This window comes from Mytilus galloprovincialis, chromosome 12, assembly GCF_965363235.1.
Source record: "Mytilus galloprovincialis chromosome 12, xbMytGall1.hap1.1, whole genome shotgun sequence".
Lineage (NCBI taxonomy): Eukaryota > Metazoa > Mollusca > Bivalvia > Mytilida > Mytilidae > Mytilus > Mytilus galloprovincialis.
This window is the reverse complement of record NC_134849.1, coordinates 50,082,738-50,109,825: the sequence shown is the minus strand read 5'-3', so window position 1 is coordinate 50,109,825 and position 27,088 is coordinate 50,082,738. Positions and strand designations below refer to the sequence as shown.

The 27,088-nt window shown below is 31.8% G+C and overlaps 1 long non-coding RNA gene across 1 annotated transcript; it reads right to left on the bottom strand.

The window, feature by feature from the left end:
- Positions 1 to 6,555: 6,555 nt before the first annotated feature.
- On the bottom strand, positions 6,556 to 12,670 carry LOC143055425 (uncharacterized). Its single transcript, XR_012972028.1, has 3 exons — positions 12,604 to 12,670; positions 8,678 to 8,718; positions 6,556 to 7,148 (listed from the first exon to the last, which is right to left on the bottom strand). It is a non-coding gene; the product is annotated as an uncharacterized LOC143055425 (long non-coding RNA).
- Positions 12,671 to 27,088: the final 14,418 nt, after the last annotated feature.

Sequence of the window (27,088 nt, the reverse complement as noted above, 5' to 3'; positions counted from 1 at the left end):
TGTATGACAGGTCTACAAATAAACTCACCACAGAAACAAGGTTTACAATTCTGTATGACAGATCTACAAATAAACTCACCACAGAAACAAGGTTTACAATTCTGTATGACAGATCTACAAATAAACTCATCACAGAAACAAGGTTTACAATTCTGTATGACAGATCTACAAAAGATTCATCAAAGATACAAGGTTAACAATTCTGTTTGACAGATCTACAAATAAACTCATCACAGATACAAGGTTTACAATTCTGTGACAGATCTACAAATAAATTCATCACAGATACACGGCTTACAATTCTGTATGACAGATCTACAAATAAACCCATCACAGATACAAGGTTTACAATTCTGTGACAGATCTACAAATAAATTCATCACAGATACACGGCTTACAATTCTGTATGACAGATCTACAAATAAACTCATTACAGATACAAGGTTTACAATTCTGTATGACAGATCTACAAATAAACTCATCACAGATACAAGGTTTACAATTCTGTGACAGATCTACAAATAAATTCATCACAGATACACGGCTTACAATTCTGTATGACAGATCTACAAATAAACTCATCACAGATACAAGGTTTACAATTCTCTATGACAGATCTACAAATAAATTCATCACAGATACACGGCTTACAATTCTGTATGACAATTCTACAAATAAACTCATCACAGATACAAGGTTTACAATTCTGTATGACAGATCTACAAATAAACTCATCCCAGAAACAAGGTTTACAATTCTGTATGACAGATCTACAAATAAACTCATCACAGATACAAGGTTTACAATTCTGTGACAGATCTACAAATAAACTCATCACAGATACAAGGTTTACAATTTTGTATGACAGATCTACAAAAGATTCATCAGTGAATTTTGAATAAAAAAAATACTGAGGTAAAATAATGTACAAATTTGAACAGCATTGATGACCTGAAATTTCGAAAGGTTTCGCCAAAATAGCTATGATAATCTTAATACCTGGCGTAGACAATCCTTAGTGTGTTGTAATAATCTAGCTTTTCCCCTTTTTTGACGTAAGGACTTATTGAAACCTCCATGGAGTAAACGTTTATATGGATGGTTCATTCAGTTTGAATACTTCATGGACCAAAAGGGGCTTATATAATAAAGACAAAAAGGTCCATTAGTATCATCATTGAGTCATCTTTCGTATCATATTAAACTGTATGTCGACAGACGAAATAAAAATTTGACCATTTATTGGTCCACATTATACTCTATCGTGAGGAGGTTTGGTTTGGATTTTTCGAAGCATTTTAGCTCGAATCGCTGTAGATGTTGTTTTACATTATTCTAAATTGTATAATTTCAAACTATTGAACAGATTATGACAGAATACATGGGAACACATGACATTAATTCTATTCAACAAAATGTCTTCTTTTAATAGGTGTAACCCCACAAGATCATAGAAAGCCACATCCGGTTACATACGAAAAAAGGATCGAAAAAAGAATTTCCGTTGAATTTGACAGCTGTGGGAAATAAATCCTATTTTACATTGCAGGAAACATTTTTGAATCATGAACACCAATTGGGTGTTTCAAAGCTTCATTTTTTCATTGGATGTTTCTATAAAATATTTTTGAAACTGGAGGATACATGGTTACTAAAGCTTGTAAACAAGAAAGAAAGGTTGGAATTTAATTGGTTAACTTCCAGTGATGGGTATTGTCTTATATGCGATGACATGTTATGTGAAATTTTGTCTGTAGTACTGGGCAGGATAAAACTTTACTCATGACAAGTATTTCTTTATCTTAAACACACAAAGATAAATTCTTTATAAATAACAACAGACTTCTAGCAGTTAAATGACATGCCAGCTCCAGAATTCTGTCAAACTGATTGAAAGATTATGTTTTCATCATATGAATATTAGGCACAATCCTTTACGTTAGGGGTTTAGTATCATACCATCATATTATATATGAGAAGAACATAACCCGTGTCATTTATTTAAATAGAAAATATTTATTCAAATAGAAAAAAACCTCTAAAAACACTTTTTTTTTCACAATACTTATTTATCAGATTTTGAGCCTTGAAGAATTCACTGCAAATACTCTAAGTGCCCTTTCCAATACATTTTATACCCCTAACCCTGTTTCAATATTTTTAAAGAATTTGAAAACAAGACTTTAATTAATGCAAGCTTACCCTATGTAATGTTTTCTGACATGTCTAGAATCTGCATACATAAAACATGCCGGTATATTGTTGGCTGGAAGCAAACATTTCAGAAGAAGTATTGTTTTTTCTAAATTTAGACAAATATGTAATTAGCCCATTAGATAGCACTTTGTTATGTCTTTAACTTTTCTGGTTTTAGTCTTTTGCCTTTTGTAGAAAATGTTAAATCTTGTACCTTTGATGACCTGGTGTTTTAACGTCACTTTTAAGCACTGCATTTTGGCTATTTCGTGGCGGCCAGTTTTTATTGGCGAATTAATTACTTATCGCGTTAAAATAAGAATTAGCGCGTTAAATGAAGGTTTAACGCGTTAAATGAAGGTTTAACGCGTTAAAAGAAGGTTACCGCATAAAAAGATAAGAAAATACAACTTTAACGCGTGACAAGCATTTTTAACGCGTTAAATGCAACTTTTACGCGTTAAATGCAACTTTAACGCGTTTAATGCAACTTTAAAAGTTAAATCCAACTTTAACGCGTTTAATGCAACTTTAAAAGTTAAATGCAACTTTAACGCGTTAAATGCATCATTAACGCGTTAACTGCAATATTACAGCGTTAAAAGCTACAGTACTGTTATGTGTTTAAAGCAACGTTTAATTTAATTTAAGCTTACTTTTCATATGTATATATATGGACTGATGATGTTAACTAAATTCCATCTAGATTTACATTTGTCAACCTGTCTTTACGCTTCGTCTTGAATAAATTTTGTTTATATGTCAGGTTTTTTAGATAGTTTACTTGGTCCTTTTGCATCGTTTGATGTCTGTATCTAACATCATTAACTATGTAAGTTTGACGTATACTTACATAACCATACCTCAGTTAAACATTACAATCGGATATTGTTACACGGCTGTCAGTCAGATAACCGAGGCGTTTTTAATTCTTTTTCATTCGAGCGTCATTGATGAGCCTTATGTAGACGAAACACTCGTCTGACGCAAATACAAAATTTCAATCCTGGTATCCATTATGAATTTATCAGCTAGCGATCGTGTGTGAATTGTGAACATGTTTAAAACAAAAGGCTCTTAAGAGCACGCATCGAGCATCTAGTAAACCATGCCCAATAAGGTAATGAATCTATGCCAAAAGTAAGAGGATGACCATTTGATATCCATTGGGGAAAGAGGATGTTATTCTTTTTTTTTACTGCTTTCTAAGTTGGGGTGGGTTTTTTTCGCCGCGCAATCATTCATTTTCGACATTTTTACCTCTAAATACTGCGTTGTTCTGTAATATGGCATGTATGGAGGACAGATTATTTACCCCCCCCCCCCCCTCCCTAAAAAATGGGCGCTATTATTAATGCCCTACCTGTAAAGCTGAAAGAGACTGTCTCTCTGTCCGTCCGTTTCTCTGTTCGTTATCAGTCCTAAATTTTGTTCAAGGTTATGATTGTCTTTCTGATATTGTTTGACTCTAACCTGAGTCATAGATCAAATTTATTCGTTCAGGGTATCTTCATTAGTTTTTTTAATATGTCATTTGATTGAGTAAAGCCATTTCAGTTGATATTTTAAAGTGTGTCTTTCTACGTTGTGATATATCACACTATTGTTTCAAGTTGGATAAAGGTTGGTGCCTATTAAAACGTTTTAACCAACTGCATTTGTTTGCATCTGTCCTAAGTCAGGTACCTGGTACCGTGGTTGTCGTTTGTTGATGTGCTTCATAAGTGTTTCTCATTTTTTTTTTATAGATTAGACCGTTGGCTTACCTGTTTGAATGGTTTAACACTAGTCTTTTTTAAGAGCCTTTATACCTTGCTATTTGGTGTGAGCCAAGGCTACACGTTGAAGGCTGTAACTCATTCCCGAGTGTGCTAAAATGTTATCGTCTTCATTGGTGTCATCTTCTTGTGTTTGTGGTGGTATGTTTTCATTTGCAGCACTTGTTTTTGAAATTATGTTGTTCAAGATACCTGTTACAAATAGGACATAAGAACTTGTAAGGTTTTCAGTTAACAAACCGTGTTTGCTATTTTGAAATCTGGTTTGTTAAAGAGAATGGTTTAATCGTGAGAGGAAGACGAAATGTAATATCTTCATTAACCTCCTCGTCTGTAATGTCCAGGACACCACGATACTCCAAAAAATGCGAACAGATCATAGTATTCGTTAGCACCATTATTCCATAACTCCATCCAACGATGTTTTATCGCGTTAAACGATGTTTTATCGCGTTAAACGATGATTTAATGCGTTAACGCGTTAAATGGTATTTTAACGCGTTAAATGATGTTTTAACGCGTTAAAGTAATGTATCGTAGCAACGTAATTGTGTTGAATTTAACGCGCTAATGTGATTCATTTTGACACATGTGGCCAGTACGACGGGTATTTTATCGCGATAAACGTCTTTTTTCACATACGGGTTAAATCCCAATTTGATAATTGCAAAGTTTAACGCGTTAAATATATTGATTTCTTTACGCGTTAAAATCTTGTTTTAACTCGTTAAAACTGTATTTATCGCGTTAAACGTGATTTTATCGCGTTAAACGTGATTTTATCGCGTTAAATGTTAACGCGTTACTTTATCGGGTTTTTGACATGATCGGCCTTTCATAGAAGTCGGAGAGCCCGATGAAAACCACCGACCTTTGATAGGAAGGATGATGATCTTTGCTGAGTTTTATATATGAACCAAGGCTTTATCTAAATTCGTTTTACACACAGCATTTAAATCTTTAAAGTCAAATGCTTGAACGCGTGACTGTTGAAAAATAAAGGTAATCCAATTCTTGACAATAACAAGAATGGTAACAATGCATGCATACATCATTAACTAACTTGGTTTTCTGTGCACGATTTTATTATTTTTTACGCATCCATTTCGTATAATCGTCAAAAAAAATATTTCACTCGGTCAGTGTTAACTGTTGTTTAAATATAGCAACTAATTAATAGTCGTGTTTTGAAGCCGGTTTTTACCGATTGTCACCTTTGTAAACAATCAACAAAGAATCATGGATATTCAGGTAAGCACGTGTATACATGTACAATAAGATATAGATTATTTCGTTGACGAAGCGATTTTAAAGTTTGTTGACTCTCTCTGCCAATTTTGTTTTCCCCTTCGCACTTACATAATTGTAATCACCGCATATTACAAGAAAGGTCCCGCTGAGGTAACTGCATACAGAAAATGTGGACAAATAAAGAATTTTTCTTCAGAGAAAAGTTTTATTAATACTCCAAAATCAAAATTACGTACACAAAGGAAACGAACAATGATGTAAGAAATACAACAAAATCAAAATAACGTACATACAGGAAATCAAACAATGATATAAGAAATGATAATTGTAGGTAAATAAAGATGGATGAATGCTTGTTTGTTTTTGCTGAAAAAAGAAATGTTTGTTTTTGTTCATATGAATTGAGGGCGATTTTGCCAAATAAATACATATTCAAGAAGTTGAGATGCAAACAAACATAATATCATTTGTTTCAACGTACAAGTTTTTAAACAATTCAATGCAGTATATTCAGTGTTGAATTTCATAATTTTCATGCCTGAATGATTACGTGTGTGCGCATAAGAGTCTACCGAACTCCTGTCAAATTTCTGGTATTCTCCAAGTGTATATAAAAGGATTTGATAATGAGTTGAACAGAAACGGGATAAAAAACAGTAGCCGTGCCTGCAGTGTTAATGGTGAACTGGATACCAGATCTGTCCAATACGAAGCAATAAAAGGTCCTGTTAATATTACAGTTTGACAAGCAATAATGAGAGTGGTGACAAATGCTCGGATCTCCCAAGAAGTTTTAACTCGTATGCTGGCATTAACTGAATTTCCGACGTGAGTTGATGTAGAACAGACATTAGTATTGTGTGACAAATCAACCATTTCAATTCCCAAGTTATCTTCATTGCTGTCATCATTTGTCTTTGATATGGGCCGTGTTGAATAATTTTTTACCGTTTTTTCCATTTGAAATGTAGTAAAGTTACCTATACTAGTTGATGGTTTGACATCAATGTTTGAGCTGTTACCGTGGATACATTGTACTTTCTTTTCAGTTGTTATAAAGTTCATAGAGTGTGTATAATTCAAGGTACGGCGATTCGGACTGCAACTAGATTCTCCAGTTGCTGAATTACCCCCCTTATTATCAGTATTTAAATCAAATTGGTGAATTTCTATATCCTGAACCGAAATAATTTCCGACTGACTTGGGTTAACTGAAACATCGTTTGGTGAAATCGTTGAACTCTGTGCTGTTGTTTCGAAAGAAGATTGCGCATGTTCAGTCATGTTCATGTGCTCTGACATTGGTCGTATCGGTGAAATTTTTCTTTTGAAATAAATTTTCCATAAACGATAACTAATAATTATTGACATTATCAATAACAAAACCATAATTACCGTTGTAGGTAAACAGGTAACAATGACAAATATGTAAAACCTTTCTCCATATATAACAGTAGGTCTGCAAACCTGAATATATTCTTTACGAGGTATCAGTATTAATCCACCAGATGATAGAATGAGCACGAGGCACATAGATCCGCCTATGTATATGTATTTGTTCTTATCAAATCTTCCAAAAGTTCCAAAGTTGAACGACTTCACTACTAAGTACTTTTGTAAACACATAAGGAATATCAAACAATAGTTTGATTGCAAGCCAAATGTACTAAGAAATAGCTGGAGTAAACAAGATCCGATTGTTTCATGTTTAGGTAATAAAGAAAAGATCGCTGATGAAACTGCCAAAATTATGTCGCTGAAAAATAGAGCCAAAATTGAAAGATTGTGAAATGTTTTCTTCAAGGCCTTAAAACAGACAATGATATAAATGATGTCCACTAAAACTGTCAATACAGCTACGGAAGTAAATGCAACTGTTAGTGCAGGATGTACCGTTATTTCCTTCTGTACGATCTCAGTTTCCTAAAAAGATAAAATAAAATGACATATTTGGTTGATATAGTATTTGTTCGTAACTTGCTTGTGTCATTGTTTAGATATTGATATAAGTTGTAATATGACATTATTATAGGCCTTTATTTTGCCAGCTATACTAGGCAAGTTTTACACACATACTTCGTTAATTCGTGATCGCAAATTAAAAAAAAGCCATACATAGTATTTTTTTAAAGATCTAAGTTATTGTAAAAAGTCAAAAAATATTTGTCTCATTACAATCTCTAATTTTTAAATCAAACATACAAACAATCGTTAAAATAGGATGTAATAGCCAGCTTGAAAAGTTTTTGTTAAAGATACAACCAAACTTCCAAAACATATTTTTTTTATGTAGGCCTATACTTAGGTTAAAAAATGACACATTCAATGATAAAAAAAACCATGTTCATGGAACATTACTTTTGTTCAGTGCATGATTAAAGTTTTTTTGTAATCTCTTTACTGAATATGAAAAGATGCAATTTGCGTTTAAATTTCAGCAATTAAATATGATTGTGTTATTTTTTAATATTAAAAGATCTTTTGAAACAAAACAAAAACAAGATAACCAACGGTATCAAAAACGTATAGACAGACTTTTCCATTTAGTACCTGATCTTCAAGCGACATATAAGATAACGTATCTATATTCACAATATTTTTATCTAATAGAGATGTTAACTTTTCTTCGTAAAAGTCACAACCGATATGCAAATATGTACAGAAATTGACAAATCTTGCTTGTCATTGTGACATGAGTTGCCTGGTCAGAAAAGAAATTCAAAATCTTGTTAAATATTGTACTAGTTCTAAACCGTGAGATAAAATTATAAGCAGGTTTAAGTTCGTGCGAAAGAAGGAGCAAGATTATAACCACCAAGCACACGCTTGAAACAAAGACGTCATCGAGTTAAAGACGTCACATAAACGTGTAGTGGCCACACTGTTGCAGGCCGATGGCAATAGTAGCAGATCTAGAATCAAGTTTTGATTTTATGTGTGATCTCGAATTTCTACATAAAGTCCTCAAAGAGACCTGGATTGAAATTTTGTTTTACATCAGACGCGTGTTTTGTCCACAAAAGACTCATCAGTGACGCTCAAATAAAAAAGTTAAAAAGGCCAAAAAAAGAACGTAGTTGGATAGCATTGAGGACCAACAATTCTTAAAAGTCTTGCCAAATACGGCGGAATGTATATCACTATGAAAAGTTTGTGTAGACCATCGGACTTCAGCATTACAACCATCGCATTTCGGAGTAGCTATCAACAAGATAGGATCACAATTGCACCATCGCACTTTGGCGTGATTAAAAACTCACTACAGCGTCAAACCATCAAGAATTTTGTATGCATAAAATTCTCAATTTTATAAGATTTTGTGTGCATAAGATTTTTTCAAATATTGTTTATCAATATGCAGCAAAGATTATTATCACATTTATACCATAATTGGGGTAAAGATATACAAATGTCTACATATTTTGCCATAACACATTATATATTTTACTTACATTCATTTTAGTATATTGTATTGCTTCTTCCTGTGTTTTTCCTAAAATGAAGAAAAGCAACAATACATAATGAGGTTCCTCAGGGTTTTTTTTTATTACGTTATTACTTGGCCGTTTTTATAGTGAATATTTGATTAACAGACCAAATATTTCAAGAATTTTCGATTATTTGATAACCTTGTTTAAAATAATAATTAATGATCATGTGATTATATTGGCAAAATATTTGTGATTATGTTATTGCCTGGTTAACCCGATGAGGGGCCTCCTAAATGTATTTCATCATCTCCAATGTCTTTTGTGTTTGTACTTCAACCTTTGATGTTACAATGACGTCTTAATGTTGTATGTATGTTTTTTTTACCTGTATTTCTTAACAGTATGTTTATTCCAGATTACATATAATTATTAGGAGCACATGTTTCAAAGATTATTTTACGTATCCGAAGCCTTGTTTCTAATTTTAAGTATTTTGTCGCTATGTTTCTATTTATATGCATATTGACGGTCAATATATATATATAAAAATAGATTCATGACGTCATGGCGTCACACATAACAACCATATAGGAAGCACCGCTGCAGACTAAAATTGAATTTGCAAGTTAAACAGGAGATTTCAAGAATTTTATGTCAAATGCAGACGCGAAGAATACAAGAAAGCTAATGCAACAAGAAATGAAGTTGATAAAACATATAGATATATTAAATAACATGTTGATTTTCTTGCAAAATACAATTTAAAAATACACAGAAAGAACATTAAACGCAAATACATTATTACATATGCAATATATAAAACAAGGGCTTTAACGCAGACTTCATCCTCGGTCAATATAATCTAAACAGGTCCATATATATAACGTATATCGTCAAAAGTCTATCATGTCTATAATCGATAAATATGTATGCCATTGTTATTTAATGTTTGTACTTGGGATTCAAATTTCTTATATTTCCATTTTGCAAGATGATGTCTTCAGTTTTTAGTTTGCATTACTATTCTTTCTACACAAATAGTGAAATATACTGTACTGCTAAATTCTCAAATATGTTTATTTGAACTATTTTTATCTGAATTTGAGATTTGAGTAACTATGAGCAATCTAAGATCATATGTAATTATACTTTCCTTGTGGCTTGGTTTGTAGTCTCTAATACATATATTAACTTTATTGAGTAAGTTTGCTGATTATGCTTGAAGCAAGTCATAAAACTAGTCTCAGTGTCGTTATTAGTGCAGTTTATCTTATAAATAAGTAAAATCACAAAAATACTGAACTCCGAGGAAAAACCAGACAACTGTTGCTCTGTAGTTTGTTCTGATTATATTAAAAACGTGTGTAGACCTTACCAGTTTGAAGCATGACATATGGTATAACATGACGTTCATTTTGACTTTAAGATATATTAGTTTGCTGCTGTCTTGAAGTCAAATGAGGTTATTCAGATATTTACTTTAAATCATGGAAACCATGTTTTAATTCTAAATATTTTTTTTAATTCTTTTATATGAAGACGTGAATCTTTTTGGTTTTTATTTTGGGGAAAAAAGCAATTGTTCCCAAAGTTGGTTTTATTTTAAACATATAATACTAGATAAAATATATTGAAAGTTAATAAAATGGCAACTAGATAAGTGTTCGAAGATAATGTTGCAACATTTCACAATTATATTTCATATGTAGTCTTAAATCTTCTGTATGTATGATGTTACACCATCTATCTGCGTCCTCCCTCTAGCTAACATTTGGATGATATTTATTGCACGTCTCTCATGTATTGGTGAAAAAATCATTTAATACTATAGTGCTTTTCATTCCACTCAATACACCAAGCACTAGATTGTATTTTAATAATGATACTTTATTTCTGTAAGTAAATACAGCTTATTGGATTTACAATATATATATCCAAAAGACAGTATACAGCATTAAATAACATTAATGAACGAATTTAGCGTGGTTTGACTTATAGACATATTTTGCTAACAATTGGAAGTCTTTTCTGCAGAATATGAATATTTTCATAGGTTGTTTAGTTCTTTGATAATTCTCACAGATAACAAACAGTACGTTGCACTTATTTAAAAGCCAATAGTAGTTCATAGTAATAACTCTTTATAGATTAACTTTTCATATCACACTATTTGAAACGCTACAAATTAAAATCATGAAATGTGATCTGTCCAAGTCTTTTCTTTCAGAACAAGCAACGTTTCATAATCAAGGCATAAAAGTTCATTCCTTCCGTTTCCAGAAAGTGTAAACAAAAAGAATTAAATATTAATATTAGAAATTATGAAAGTGAGTTTTGTCATCTCTGCCAGGGTTGACACATTTAATTTCACTTATAATAATTTCATTTACTAGTACTTGGTGTTATTTGTGCCTTTCACCTTTACGTCGCTGTTAAAGTTGTTTTAATTTTTAGCTCACCTGGCCTAAAAGGCCATGTGAGCTTTTCTCATCACTTGGCGTCCGTCGTCGTCGACGTCGTCGTCGTCGTCGTCTGTCGTCGTTAACAATTTTTCAAACATCTTCTCCTCTGAAACTACTGAATGGATTTGAATGAAACTTAATATGATTGTTCCTTAGTATATCCTGCACAAAATGTGCGCTTCGATTTTTGATCCGTCAAAAAACATGGCCGCCGTTACTTAAAATAGAACATAGGGGTCAAATGCAGTTTTTGGCTTATATCTCAAAAACGAAAGCATTTAGAGCAAATCTGACATGGGGTAAAAATGTTCATTAGGTCAAGATCTATCAGCCCTGAAATTTTCAGATGAATCAAACAAACCATTGTTGGGTTGCTGCCACTTAATTGGTAATTTTAAGGAAATTTTGCAGTTTTTGGTCATTATCTTGAATATTATTATAGATAAAGATTAAACTGTAAACAGCAAAAAAGATCAGCAAAGTAAGATCTACAAATAAGTTAATATGACCAAAATTGTCAATTGACCCCTTAAGGGGTTATTGTCCTTTAATGACAATTTTTCACAATTTGTTCATCATATTTGCTAACTTTAAAAAATCTTCTCCTCTGAAACTACTGAATGGATTTGGTTAAAACTTAGCATGGTTGTTCCTTAGATCATCCTGCACAAAGTGTGTGCTATGATTTTTGATCCGTCAAAAAACATGGCCGCCGTTACTTAAAATAGAACATAGGGGTCAAATGCAGTTTTTGGCTTATATCTCAAAAACGAAAGCATTAAGAGCAAATCTGACATGGAGTAAAAATGTTCATTAGGTCAATATCTATCAGCCCTGAAATTTTCAGATGAATCAAACATCCAATTGTTGGGTTGCTGCCACTTAATTGGTAATTTTAAGGAAATTTTGCAGTTTTTTGTCATTATCTTGAATATTATTATAGATAAAGATAAACAGTAAACAGCAAATATGATCAGCAAAGTAAGATCTACAAATAAGTCAATTTGACCAAAATTGTCAATTGACCTCTTTAGGAGTTATTGCCCTTTAAAGACTTTTCACAATTTGTTCATCATGTTGACTTACTTTAAAAAATCTTCTCTTATGAAACTGCTGTATCAATTTCAGCCAAACTTAGGCTAAATGAGTTTCAGAGTTTCAGAGTATCTAGTATAAATTTTATATTTCATTTCCTTGTATGTCAAGAAACATAGCTCCTATGGCTAAAATAGAACATAGGAGAAAATGATTTTTTTTTGCTTTTGAAGAAAATAGGACGATTCAAAGAACATTTAAATAAATTGAAAAGCCAAAATAATCATTGATGAGAGATTAAACCAAAAAAATTCAGGTGAGCGATTCAGGCTCTTGAGAGCCTCTTGTTTTGTTTGTATTTGTTTCTGTATTTGTCTACCAACTGTTGTTGATACAATGAATTATTGATAAGCAACACAAATGTGAACGTAATATATAATCATGGCCTACCTTAAAGTCAGTCAGCATTGAGCAAACGTTATATTGGGTTTTGATTGTAATTGTGATTTTTATAATAAATATCGGAAACATCTGAGCAACATAATTGGTCTGTTATATCCGTGTAGGCGAGGAAAATGCCTTTTTATTATACATTGTAGAACCTATCAGATATTGTGAAAATAAATATAAGAATCTTAAAAATTGAGTTCAATTCATATTTATGAGTATACATGTGAAATGAACTAAGTCTTCTGAACATTCACTCTGATATACAAATTAATCGTTCTTGAAAGATTACAAACAATTGAGATCAAACAAACCGCAATTTGATTTTTTTTAAATCCACCTGTCTGGAAAAAGATAAATTAGTCACGTACTAGTTGATTTGTTTGATACAACACACAATGGTGTTTAGAATCAATGCATTAAATTGAAGTTACGTATTTAATCTATGCCAATTAACAAACATACAAAACGTTGGGTTTTGCTAACAATCAACACTTGAAAATTGCTGAAAGATCATAGTATCACTTGCACGAAACTTAAAAAAATGCAATGGAGCAAATTCAGAATTACACAATAACATTTGAAAACGTTGCTTAGTATTCATTTTGGTGCTATGCCCATAAATAAGAAATTTAATTGTTTTAAGCACAACAATATCTTTTCAGCATCTGGTTATTGTGTCCTGGTACATGTAGTATTAAAAACAAGCGCGAACTCAAGAGAGAAACTGGGGTAACTCACAAAGACATTGCAAAAAAGAAGAAAGTCAAAAAGTCCACAATACACCACATATTAACTAAATACCGAGCAATACAAACAATGTTAATATACACCGATATTAAAATGTAAAAAATAATTGGTTTGGGAGTTATATTGTAACTGAAGAATCATCATTATGAACAGGGCATCGCATCCTACTTTTTATGGTTCATTCGAATAAGATTCATAATGTACTACATTGTAAACAATTATCCAGTTTTGTACTATTATCCAATGCATTATTTACTGTTCAGGTTACATATTAAAATCTTAAGCTGACTACGCTAGCAGGTGCATAATCCTTTTTAAAACTAAGAACCCTATTCTCTCGGTTTTGGTTGGTAACCCGGATTAGTTTTCTCTTAATCGATGTATGTCTCGAGGGTATAAAAATTTCAGAAAAAAATAAACATTTGTTTTTCATTTCAAATTTTATTTGTTACCTTTTGTAGTTGTTACTTATTATATGGTACAAAAATCATTCAAAACAAACAATTCGTGTTGGCCCCAGATGACTTTTAAAATGTATACATCATTGAAAAAGTTCCAAATTATCTCCCTTTGGTGGAAAAATGCCATTTTTGGCTTTAAAATTGAAATATCTTTTTTAACTCATCGGTGGCCTATATTTTTTAATATAATTTCCATATAAGCTGTACTTAAACTAAATTATTGTAAAATTTGAGCGATTTCTGTAATAAATTTCTTTCTTTTTTTTTCGATATTACCTTTATTTCTCCTATTACTTCAACAACAAAAAAACCACCTTTACAAAAATGTATGCTTCTTTCGAAGGCAGATTGTGAGCGCAAATGAACGGTGACCCCACTTTTTTATTTTATTTTTCTATTAACTATAAGATAAAGTTAATTTATAGAAAAAAATAGAGAAATCCTATATAAATGATTTAGACCCGCGAACCCCCTTAAACAGCAGTATGCTACTGTTGCCTTTATTTGTTTCCAAATTTGGTTATCTTCCTTAAACATAATTTTTTTTGACAGTATCTAACTATGTTGCTGTTGGGAATGTTCTATGTGTGCTTATGGTGAGACTTAAGTTGATTTAAAACTTCGTTGAATATGGCATGGTGACGGTCATACTAATAAATAACTTTCATGTTATTCATATCTGTGCAAGAACTTTTGTATGTCATACATGCCATATAGATCTGATAACAAATTTGAGTTTTTTCTCGGTACATGAAAAAATGAAAGTCAATCTATTGTAGTTCCAGCCTAAAATTGCAACCAACTTGACACCAGTAACAACGTAATTTATAAGTAAATATACATGCACTTAACTTGGGTGCATTTTGACAGTAATATAAATGAAACATATACATTTTTACTTCCATAATTTTATATTTATCCACGTGTCATCTCCTTCGAGAGCATCGAATTCTTTCAGTGGTTTTGCATCCGATGGAGATACGTGTTTGTAGTAATTCATGGTGTGGATCAAGCAAAATTTAATTACAGCATTGGCGTTATCATGGTTATCGTGAACTTTCTGAATTGGACTGTTATGACCCATATGCCATATTTTCAGTACATACGGAATCCCCGGAGATTTGGATGTATGACCAAGAGTGATTCGAAGATAAGTCTCATTTATATCGTCTACTCCGAATTTCCCTGCCTTATCTTTTAGCGTTGTGTTTCAACGAAATTCCTCTGTATTTATGCTGTGTTATGGCGTCTAAAAGTGCCACCTAACCAGATAATTTAATTGACATCCTTTAGTATTTTTAGATAGTTCTCTGTAGCACTTTGTAAATCACGTGTGTCACTTTATCACGCCTCTTTTGGGGAGAAATTGAATACGCATTAAATACTCTACTGTTTACATAGTTGTTGCCATGGATGCAAAGTAAACATTTTTTAATTAAGATTTGATTGGAGCGATATAAATAAATGGATATAAATAAAAATGTCTATTTATTTAACTTATTTTTCAGGAGGACTGGAAGACATTTGGGAGTTGAGTCAAATTTAATGGAAAAATTCAGTGCGAACCTGCAATGTTTCTAAATGGAGGGCAGCAAAACTTGAAAATATGCCGCACAGCTATATGCTTTTATAAGTGCAAAAAAAGTAATGCATGTCTCCTTTCCAGGGAAATATAACATTCTCCTCAAAACTTCCTGAATGAAGAGTGACTGCATATGCAATTTAGGCAGTTCCTATGGAAAATTGCATTGCTGGTTTTACACAAGTGCAACCTATAAGGTAAATAATGTGAATTCACCCCTCAGCCTCCCTGGGATCCAACTTGTGGACCCCTTTTTGGGTTTTCATTTTACAGAAACAACATGAAATCATTTTGGAATGCATTGGCTTTAGCTTTGTCGAAGAAAAGTGAAAAAAAACATTATGGAAATTATGACTGCAGTGTGGGTTGGAGCTTTGGAGCATGGGGTCTATGGGAATAAAGTTATGAATTGGCCTGATGGCACTAGAACTCTTGAAAGAGCTCACAGATTATCTCATATGCTGGATAAAAGAATATTAAAAGAAAATATTCCCCGTTTCTCTCCAAGTGGTGATCCTTTAGATATTTCACACCTTTGCCATAACCCCAAATGTATTAAACCGGAGCACCTAATTTTAGAGCCGCACAGTATAAACATAGAACGAATTTTCTGTAGACAGATAAAACAGTGTACAAATAATCATTTACCGTGTTGTCTTATCTGATGCAGGTAATTTATTTATTTTTTACATGTCTTGATTTGAGTTTTTTTTGCAAACGAATACTCTTGAGGCTGTTTTGCGGCCAGCCGTTTTGTCGGTAAAAGTTTGTTTTTCTCATAGTCTTTTTCCTCTTGATACTCATCATATATTTTATAAAGTTCATGATTTTTTTAGCATCTCTGGTCTGTGTACTGCTTTGACTGCTTATATAATTTATGTTTTTCATTGTGTCGTTGAATATTTTTCAGACCTCGGGCAGCACGACTTCCTGGTTCGATGGGAACACCAGCCGCTTTACAGAGTTTAACGATGGGTTCTCCAGGGCCATTATTTACATTGTGTATAGCTGTATGTACCCTTCCTTTGTAGTTTCTGGTAAATGTTACATTGCTAGGTACAGTTGCACGTATTGCACGGTTAGTTGCTTCAGCTTTTTGTGTGTTAGTGTTTTTGCATGTACGGTTTAGCATGGTAGGTCCAAGGCGATATTTTACGCATTCACGTCAATGCTGCTGTGTTCTCTGATTTATTTAATTTAAAGTTATTTTTCAGATAAGCTGGTTTTTCAGTCCATGTCTTCAAAATGTTCCTATTTGAACAAACAAGGGAATATTTTGTACACCCGTTATGATCGCCCTGATAGCAATAAACTATAGCATGACATGCATATGATAGGTGAACTTTTACCCGTACAGAGTCCATATTGAATTTATCAAAGGCAGCATTGTACTCTGCCTGACAACGTGCTGCCATATCTAATGCAAACCTTTGTACCATTTTATCTTTCTCTGAAACTAATCGTGCCAGCATTATTTCCTTCAGACTTGACATTTTTTTAATAAAGTTTCTATGATTTGCGTACACATGTCTCGTAGCTAGAAAATGAATTGGACGAATATTGGTTGTACCAGCTTTGAAAAGAGATTCTGTAGCTCTAAATGCACTGCTATCAGGGTCCGTGGTAATTTCTTGAACTTCAAGACCATCATTTTTCAGGTCTAACAAGCAGTCTTTAGCCCATCGCTCCTCACTGCCTATGCTGTCATGCATTTCAATGTTTGCGGAACAGTGACCTTTGTGAGATTTAACTTTTGTTTTTGTTTTATGTTCACTCTTATTTGAGCAAAACTTAGACACTTGTCTTGTGCTTACAATGCTGTGCTTAGTATTATTATTCTCTAACATGTTATATGTACATTGGGTAGCTGGTTGAAATGGTGTTTTACCCATTCCAGAATAAATAAGGTTATTATACATTCCATCGGCCTGAATGTTAATAATATTAGATTATCACCTCTCAATATGTTGATTTCCTTAAGTAATTTTCTTTTCTGAGCCAAATCCTTTTGATTGTACTCTTCTTTAATTTCAGAAACAACGTTAGCACTGTGTTGCATACTTGAAGTGGAAGGAGCTGGTGTATTAGAACCAAGAAATAATTTCTGTAGACCAGTTGTGCTGATAGCTATGTGATTAAGTGCGACTTGTATGGATAGATTAATAGCTGCTGTTCGACGACCACGTTTCTTAACGATCACCTCATTGTAAAGGTTAAACATTTTTGAATGGTAAAAACACTCATTGCAGCTTGCCTTTTCCCTCCAGGCAGCCCCTCTTTGCTGCTCTGCACTTAAATCCCATGATATGAACCCTTCGCACATAGGGGATATTTGTCTGTGTTCTATGAAAACCTCATTCCACATCTGTTCAAGTTCATTGATCTGAATGAGTTGAAAACTATTTTTCTCTGACCTGAAGTTGAAAAATGTTACCAAAATTGAAGTGAATTAGTTTTTTATTTGTCAAAACTAAGTTTGAAAAATGTGAAAATAATTCTATTTTGAATTACCTCCCTTACAATAGTGTTTTCTTTAAATAAGCTTTTTGACAAAATGTACTCTCAAAAGTCAATTTTGCCTGTGTTTTTATATATATTATTTATAAAAACCATGCACTATTTAGCTCTTGAAAACATATATAGGACTAGAAATTTTAAAATAAGTATAATCCTAGCTTGCATTTTCTTCAGATGTCACATTTAAAGAATTGGCATATAAGACACATGTCTATTTCTTCATAGTTGTTTATAGGTGGCTTTTTTTAAGAGAGTTTAATTATTTTTGAAAGCTTAATAACAAAAAAAGTAATCTTACCCTGTTTTTGTTTCATTTTCAGCACATTTTTCAACTTCTGTTTTTGTCGGAGGCTTCAGCCTTAGAAAGCGAGCTGACTTTGTAGAGGCAGGAATTACATGAACATTCTTTTTATGAATAGATTTAGTCACTAAGTCATACAGGTCTTTTGGTAGTCTCACAAATTTGCCGTTTTCAGCAGGTAAAGTCTTATTTGTTTATTTTCGCCCTTATTATATGGCTTGTTTCCTTTCTGAAATGTGTAATTCCTTAGACGCCATGGGATAAGACCCATTGTTATTGTAAGAATTGTTTGAAATGCACTTTATTCCAGTATTTTAATATTTAAACATCAAATATAGGACCTTACAACTAAACAATCATGAACGACTAAGTTTTTTGTTTATATCTGATGGTACTGAAGGTGACCCCAGATGTAAGATTTTTTATATATAATCTTTATTTGTCATATAAGTAACATTATACTTGTGACATAAACAAAAGTAACAACAACAATAAAATAACTGAGTTAAACACACACATATCTATATATATACAAGTAAAACTAACTAAGAGTCCCCTGTCCTCAGCTCTAAAGACTGTTTTATAAAGGAACCTGTTTTTTTTCACTTGGTTTATATTAGAAGGAATTAGTAGGACTACTAGTTTTTCAGTATCAGATAGATTTGGAAACATAGGATTATCTATTGCCATGTCATTAAAAAGTTTTATACGTAAAACATTATTAATTTGACAGTGAAGGAGAAAGTGATTTTCATCTTCTAAGGTTTTACAAGTTGGACATGTTCTATTGTCTCGAGATATTTTTAGATATCTGCCCTTCTCAATGAACAAATTATGGTCACTGATTTTAATTTTTGTAAATAAACGTCTAGTTTCAAAATTGTGATATTTTAGATAAAATTCTTGGTCTTGTTTGACTTTAATATATTTGTAAAGAAAAAGTTTGTTATTTTCGTTCAAACTCTTAATTTTATTTTCCAGTAGTTCTGAATAAAATTTACTTGTAATATTCTTAATCCAAGTCTTTAGTTTGTTAACTTGTTCCATATTTTGACAGGACATTACTTTTTGAATATCAATATTCATTTCTTGTGTTGAATCTTTTATAAAAGTGGACCAAGTATAAACTCCTTGTGAATCAAGGTGTTTACTTAATGTATAACTTTCTTTTAGCAATGGGTTTATGTTTTCAGTATTTAATCTAGCCCAATAAAGAATTGCTTGTGTTTTTATATATTTTTCTATTGGTTGTCTGCCAAGTTCAGCTTTAACACCTAAATTAGCAGATGTTTTTTTAGTACCTAAAATATATTTACAGAAATTAACATGAACCTTTTCGAAGGGAGTCTTATCCAAATATTGGAAATTATCTATATCTTTGTTTTGGGATTTTAATCTGCCTTTTGCTATATAATAAGATTGATATGTATCCATGTATGATATTTCAGCATTATATGTTAAAATTGGTTTTATAAGAGAATCAAAAAGATTACAGGATACATTAACAGAAAAATTTCCCAAAAAGGCTGCATGTGTTTTTAATGAAAACAGAGCTTTCCTAGCTTTTTTGACTAAATCTGTTAAACTTGCATTTAGATTTCCATTATTTTTTATCAGAGTGCCCAGAAATTTATACTCAGTAACGTTATCATTTTTTTCATTATTGAACCTTACAATGTATGGTTCCAGTTTTGTAGTTCTTTGTTCAATGATCATTGTTTTTGTTTTTTTTAGTATTAAGACATAACTGCCATTTTTCACAGTAATTTGATAAGTTATTTAAGCTATTTTGAAGACCTTCTTTACTTTCGGATAAAATTATAAGGTCATCGGCAAACAAAAGACTTCCTATATCAGAATTTAATATTCTCAAGGGTTTTGAACCTTTATGGTCAAAATTTTCAACTATATCATTAATAAATAAATTGAAGAGTGTGGGACTAATACTGTCCCCTTGTTTTACTCCTCGGTCAATGGGAAAGAATCTAGAATGTTTATCATTATATTTTATAGATGCTTCAGTATGAATAAACTGTTGTTTTATTATTTCAAACATATGTTTCCCTACACCCAATTTAGCTAATTTATAAAGCATTCCAATTCTCCAAAGGGAATCAAAAGCCTTTTTAAGATCTACAAAACAGACATAAAGTTTTCTTTTATTTTTATGAATATATTTATTAATCAAAGGATAAATACACTGTCGGCAGTTCTATGATTAACTCTAAATCCAAACTGGGCATTAGTTAAATTTTTTTTCCATAGTTTTAATCATTCTTTGATTTAAGATACTACTAAATAATTTGAATATACAGTTGATTAAAGAAATTCCTCTGTAATTGCTTGGATTACATTTGTCACCAGATTTATGTACTAAAGTTATGTATGCAAAATTCCATGAAGTTGGATAGTGTCCTGTTTTTAACATAAGATTAAATAGTTTAGCATATGCTTTGGTAGTTACTGGACTACTAAATTTAATTACCTCATTCAACACACTATCTGGACCGCTTGCTTTTCCATTTTTTAAGTTTTTTAAAATACATTTAATTTCAGAGCAAGTAATAGGCCTGTCTGTCTCCGGGTTAAAAGAAATAGTATCTTCAGTATTTTTCAGCTTTTGCTCAATTTTGGTTTGAAAATCATTATTTATTTTTGAAAACTTTCCTTGATTTTGGAAATGTTTAATTGTGCTTTCACTGTCCTTTAACATTTATTTGAAATCATCATCTCCATCTATATTTTTGTTTTCTAGTGATTTTAGTATTTTCCAGTATTCCTGAAGATTTTTATTCATCGAATCTGAAAGTTTATCAAAGATTTTCTTTTTATATTCTATTTTTTTCTGTTTTTTTAACTTTCTAAATGATTTGAGTAAACAAAAATATTTATGTTTCAGTGAACAGTTAAAGGGATTTTGTTTTAATTCTTTTCCAACTGCATTTATTGACTTTTTATATTCATATACTTCATTATCTGACCATTTTTGTTTCTTTTTTTGTTTCTTTTAAAGTTTGGTATACCTCTTGCATGTCTTAGTGTACAAGTTTTTTCTGTTAAGTTGCATAAAATTAAATCAAGCTCACTAGCTGCCTGATCTATCCCATTTTGATTTTCACTATATTTCTTTGATTCAAAGTTTATAATTTCATTTATAAAATTTTCAGAAGATAGGGTTTGAATTAATATATTTTAGGAGTTATCGTTCCACTTATAAGATTTCATTGTTTTCCATTTGTCTTCTGGAAACAGAGACTGTTTTTCACTTATATTACATTTAAGAAATATTTCAATTTGTGCATGATCTGAAAGGTAGTTGATTTCATTAGTTTTAAAGTATATTACTGAGGTCAGGAGACTCTTACTTACAATAGCATAATCTACTGTACTCAAGCCATTGGGCGTGAAACATGTAAAATATCCCAAAGAATCACCAATGTATCTGCCGTTAAGTATACGTAGTCTTGATGACAAGCATAATTCTAAAAGATTATTACCCTGTGCATTTAGTATTTTATCTTGGTTATTTCTTTTTAAAAATTGATCCACATCATAATTTTGAGGTAATATATTTTGAGAATGTATATTAAATAGATCGGGGTCATCATTTTCTATAAAATCTGGGTGACTGCTAGTGCGGGAGTTAAAATCTCCTATTAAGGCAATTTGTCCTTTGTTTGAATATGTACTTATTTCCTTTTCTAGCTGAGTATAGTCGTTTTCATAATGAGTGGAATTTACAGGGGGGATATAAACAGCACACAAGTATAAGTCATATGTAAGTTTATAAATCATATAAAAATCATCATGATGGCTAATCACATTATTTTGTAATTTGACAAGTTCATATGATTTGACCTCTATTCATTTAATTTTTTTATCAGTGCTGACAGGCTTGTGTGCTATAACATAAACAGAAAGGAAAGATAAGGTATATGTTTTTGTTATAGGGATAGTTTTTTGAAGCTTGTATGACAACTTTTTATGCATTTTATGGTATAGTATATAAAGAAGACAAAAATTCTACAAAATAAAGAAATTGTAGTAAAACTAACCAAATAGCTATTACACCAAGGCACAAGAAAAACACAAATTTATAATGAGTTTATTAAGTAGACATAAAAAATAATAATGTGAATACAAAAAAAAATCTAGTGAAAAGGAAAAAATCACATCTTGCCGCAAACAGAGTATAGTTACTAGAAGTACTATAAAAAAAAACAATAATGGATAAACTACCATTGTAACTTATTATTTTCTATTACTTACATAAATAACAACAAGAATATAAGAATATTTTGATACTAAAAGGGGTTTGAAAGTACAATACAGGTTGCACTTTGTAAATCACGTGTGTCACTTTATCACGCCTCTTTTGGGGAGAAATTAAATACGCATTAAATACTGCTACTGTTTACATAGTTGTTGCCATGGATGCAAAGTAATTTTTTTTTAATTAAGACTTGATTGGAGAATTAAATGGATATTAATAAAAATGTCTATTTATTTAACTTATTTTTCAGGAGGACTGGAAGACATTTGGGTGTTGAGTCAAATTTAATGGAAAAATTCAGTGCGAACCTGCAATGTTTATAAATGGAGGCAGCAAAACTTGAAAATATGCCGCACAGCTATATGTTTTTATTAGTTCAAAAAAAGTAGTGCATGTCTCCTTTCCAGGGAAATACAACATTCTCCTCAAAACTTCCTGAATGAAGAGTGACTGCATATGCAATTTAGGCAGTTCCTATGGAAAATTGCATTGCTGGTTTTACACAAGTGCAACCTGTAATTAGGCGAAATACATGCTGAGAAAATATAATCTCCTTTGTCAGGAAAGAGAAGATTAACATTAGAACTATCCAATACAAATGACGAAATATTTGAGTTAAGTGGATTCTTGTCAAACTCGACCATTTCTATGGCAAGCCGTTCTCGTCAAAACTATGTTTAAACCATTTTTCGAAAAATTTACACACTGAGAAATACAACAAAGCACACTGAGATTTAAAAACTTCAAAACGCACATTGAGAATTGAGAATTACACACTGAGAATTGAAAATTACACACTGAGAATTAAAAATTACACACTGAGATTTCATAAAGACGCACTGAGATTACAAAAATGAAAAACGCACACTGAGAATTGAAAATTACACACTGAGAATTGAAAATTACACACTGAGAATTGAAAATTACACACTGAGATTTCAAAAAGACACACTGAGAATAAATAAACTGAAAACACACACTGAGAATTTGAAATTACACACTGAGAATTTAAAATTACACACTGAGAATTTAAAAATTACACACTGAGAATTTAAAAGTACACACTGAGATTTGTGCGCACTTTTTATGAGCACATATCTAATTAGCATATTTAATCTGAATCTATTACAAGCTTAAAACAACAAGGGGACAAAACTCGTTAGTCCTTCGATTTGGTTCCAAATTATTAATAAAAAAAACTTTATAAATACAAGAACAAGAAAAATACCCACTCACTCTTATTACAATATATAACCAAATGGTGAAAAACTTTATTAAAATTATTAGAAAACATTGGAACAATCTGCAAAAGAATGCAGTGAAATTTTTACTCAAGTGTCTATTATAGCATATAAACGTTACAAAAATATAAAAGATTAACTAGCGAAATCAGGGAAACAGTTGGAAGACTTTGAAAAGGGAAACATGTTTAATTACTGGTAGTAATGATCTGAATTATAGGCAACAAACTTATGAATATGAGCGATGTTAAGTCTTGAAATTTATTACGAATGTTGGTTGAAGGAATCGCATTTCATTATAATGACAAGAGTTCTTGAGATCAAGATATAAATCTGTTGAATTATTCATCTCATAAATATTCATTAGTAATTTGCATATTAATCTCAGTGCGTATTTTTGAAATCTCAGTGTGTAATTAACAATTCTCAGTGTGTGTTTTTCAATTTATTTCATCTCAGTGTGTCTTTTTAAAATCTCAGTGTGTAATTTTGAATTCTCAGTGTGTAATTTTGAATTCTCAGTGTGTGCTTTTTATTTTTTTAAATCTCAGTGTGTAATTTCGATTTCTTAGTGTGTTATTTTAGGTTTTTAATTCTCAGTGTGTATTTTTTTTTCGAAAAAAATGGTTTAAATATAGTTTTGACGAGAACGGTTTGCCATACATTTCCTCCTTTAGTGTAATACCACCTGAAACGAAGTCAAGTATTATAAATATAAGAGAATGTGGTATGAGTGCCAATGAGACAACTTTCCGTCAAAGTCACAATTTGTAAAGTTAACAATTATGGGTCATAGTACAGTCTTCATTACGGAGCATTGGCTCACACCGAATAGCAAGCTAAATAGGGCCCAACAATACCTAGTGTAAAAATATGGAACGCCGACACTGTCTTATTATGACATTTCTCTTTATATGATGTTCATTTGCCATTATATGATGTCATTTTACCCTTATATGATGTTCATTTGCCATTATATGATGTCATTTTACCCTTATATGATGTGCAAATGACATTATATGATGTGCACTTGTCCTTATATGATGTATAGTTGTCATTATATGATGTTAAGTTGTCCTTATATGATGTCCAAACACATTTATATGAGGTGCAAACATCTTTATATCATGTCCACAATTCATTATATGATGTGCTTTCTCCATTATGTTATGTGATTGAGTCCTTATATCATGTGTGTGCTTTCCTTATACGATGTAGAAACGGCATTATGTAAAGTGTAATCACCTTTATACGATATGCAATCACCTTTATATGATGACAATTTGACATTATCTGATGTGCAAATTATATTATATAATGTGCAAATTATCTTATATGATGTGCAAATAGTCTTATATGATGTGAAAATTATCTTATATCATGTGTATATATGTCTTTATATTATGTGCAAACTTCTTTTTATGATGTGAACTTATCCTTATGTTATGTGTTAACATCGTTATATGATGTGGTAATGTCATTATATTATGACAATGTAATATCATAGGGTGTGGTTCGGTTTACATCTTTATATGGTGTCAGAACATCATTATGATGATGTCGAAACATCATTATGATGATGTGCATTCATCGTCCTGATGGTCAATGAACATGATTACAATTAAAGCGATTACTCACTACGTCAGAACTGATTCCGATCTGCTTCTGCGGAGTAACAATTAATCAGGCTCAAATTTTTAGCTGTCGTTTGGAAAATGGTTGAGATTTAAAAAGAGATAAACCTTGGCATGATAGTACCTCGTTTCAAGATGTCAAAAATCACATCTGATATTGTTCGAAAAATGTCAAAATATATGAATTGCAACGTTTTGTTTTAATCGACTGGTCTAAAATAATAAACATACGGAGTCTGCAATAATAAACATACGGTCAAAATTATCAAATTTAAAAAATAATTCTTTTATTTCATGCTCTATGCTCATTTCAACAAGGGAGGGCATTATATTTGGCAATTTCTGTACACCATGAAAAAAATCTAAGAAGTTAAAAATACACGAATTTCCAGTATGGACATTGATGTAAATTTGCCTTGCTGATTATTTTAGCTGTTCGAGTTTCTCTTTATATAGTACTCTCTCAAGATAGACACAAAAGAATGGAGAAAAATCGGACTTTGATACGGTAATGGCTCATATAAGAGACCAGTCATATGTAACCCCAAAAAGGGGGATAGGAAGAAATAAAAGGGGTCTTTAATTTCATAATTTTTTTATGTAAAGGTGCATTCAATTTTATATAGTTATGCGGTATAATGTTATGGCGATGTCTTCAAAATCCGTAGGCATCAATTTTTACACCTCGTTCCGCTCGTCTCAATTGGCTAGAGGTATAGGGGAGGGTTGAGATCTCAAAAACATGTTTAACCCCGCCGCATTTTTGCGCCTGTCCCAAGTCAGGAGCCTCTGGCCTTCGTAAGTCTTGTATTATTTTAATTTTAGTTTCTTGTGTACAATTTGGAAATTAGTATGGCGTTCATTATCACTGAAATAGTATATATTTGTTAAGGGGCCAGCTGAAGGACGCCTCCGGGTGCGGGAATTTCTCGCTACATTGAAGACCTGTTGGTGACCTTCTGCTGTTGTTTTTTTGTTTGTTTTTTTTCTATGGTCGGGTTGTTGTCTCTTTGGCACATTCCCCATTTCCATTCTCCTTTTTTTTTTATATAACTTGAATCCTTAGTTTCAGCAATTTCACTAGCAGAAAATTTTTCATCTAAAGCTAATATCGAACAATGGTGTGGTAAATACCAATGAGACCCTAACCGGCAAATCCAAATTAAGTTCGTGAGTTGGCAAAAAACTTGAAGTTCTAGATCCACTACTGACGCAATATTTTAAACTTATAATGCATTTAGAAACTTAATACGATTTTTTTGTTATTACGAACAAAAGTATTGAAAATGTGTGTATGTTCGTTTGTGTGTAATTGTCCGGTGGTGGCTTTTTTGGGGGTGAGGGGGGCTGAAATTTGTAGGTCTTTGGTAAAGGGGGTATTCATTGACCTTCTTCAAGGTGTAGACTTGGAAAAAAGAGAAATTCCACTGTTTCCTCACACGTCCCCACCCCCAATGAAAGAAAATTACCATAAGTATTACTTATTTATATATTTTAACTTTCCGATGTATTTTTAGCAAAGAAATTTCTTCTTACGTAGCTTTCGTTTTTGACTGGTAACCGATTTATAAATTTATGTCTCAGAAAAAAAAATATATCTCTATACATTAACATTACTTTCAGGTGTAGATATGATTTATTTCTGAGACAAGTGCCTGTGACCATCCACAAGAATTTGCGGTCATCCGATGATCAATACTTCACTACTTTGATTATAACTGTTCTTGTC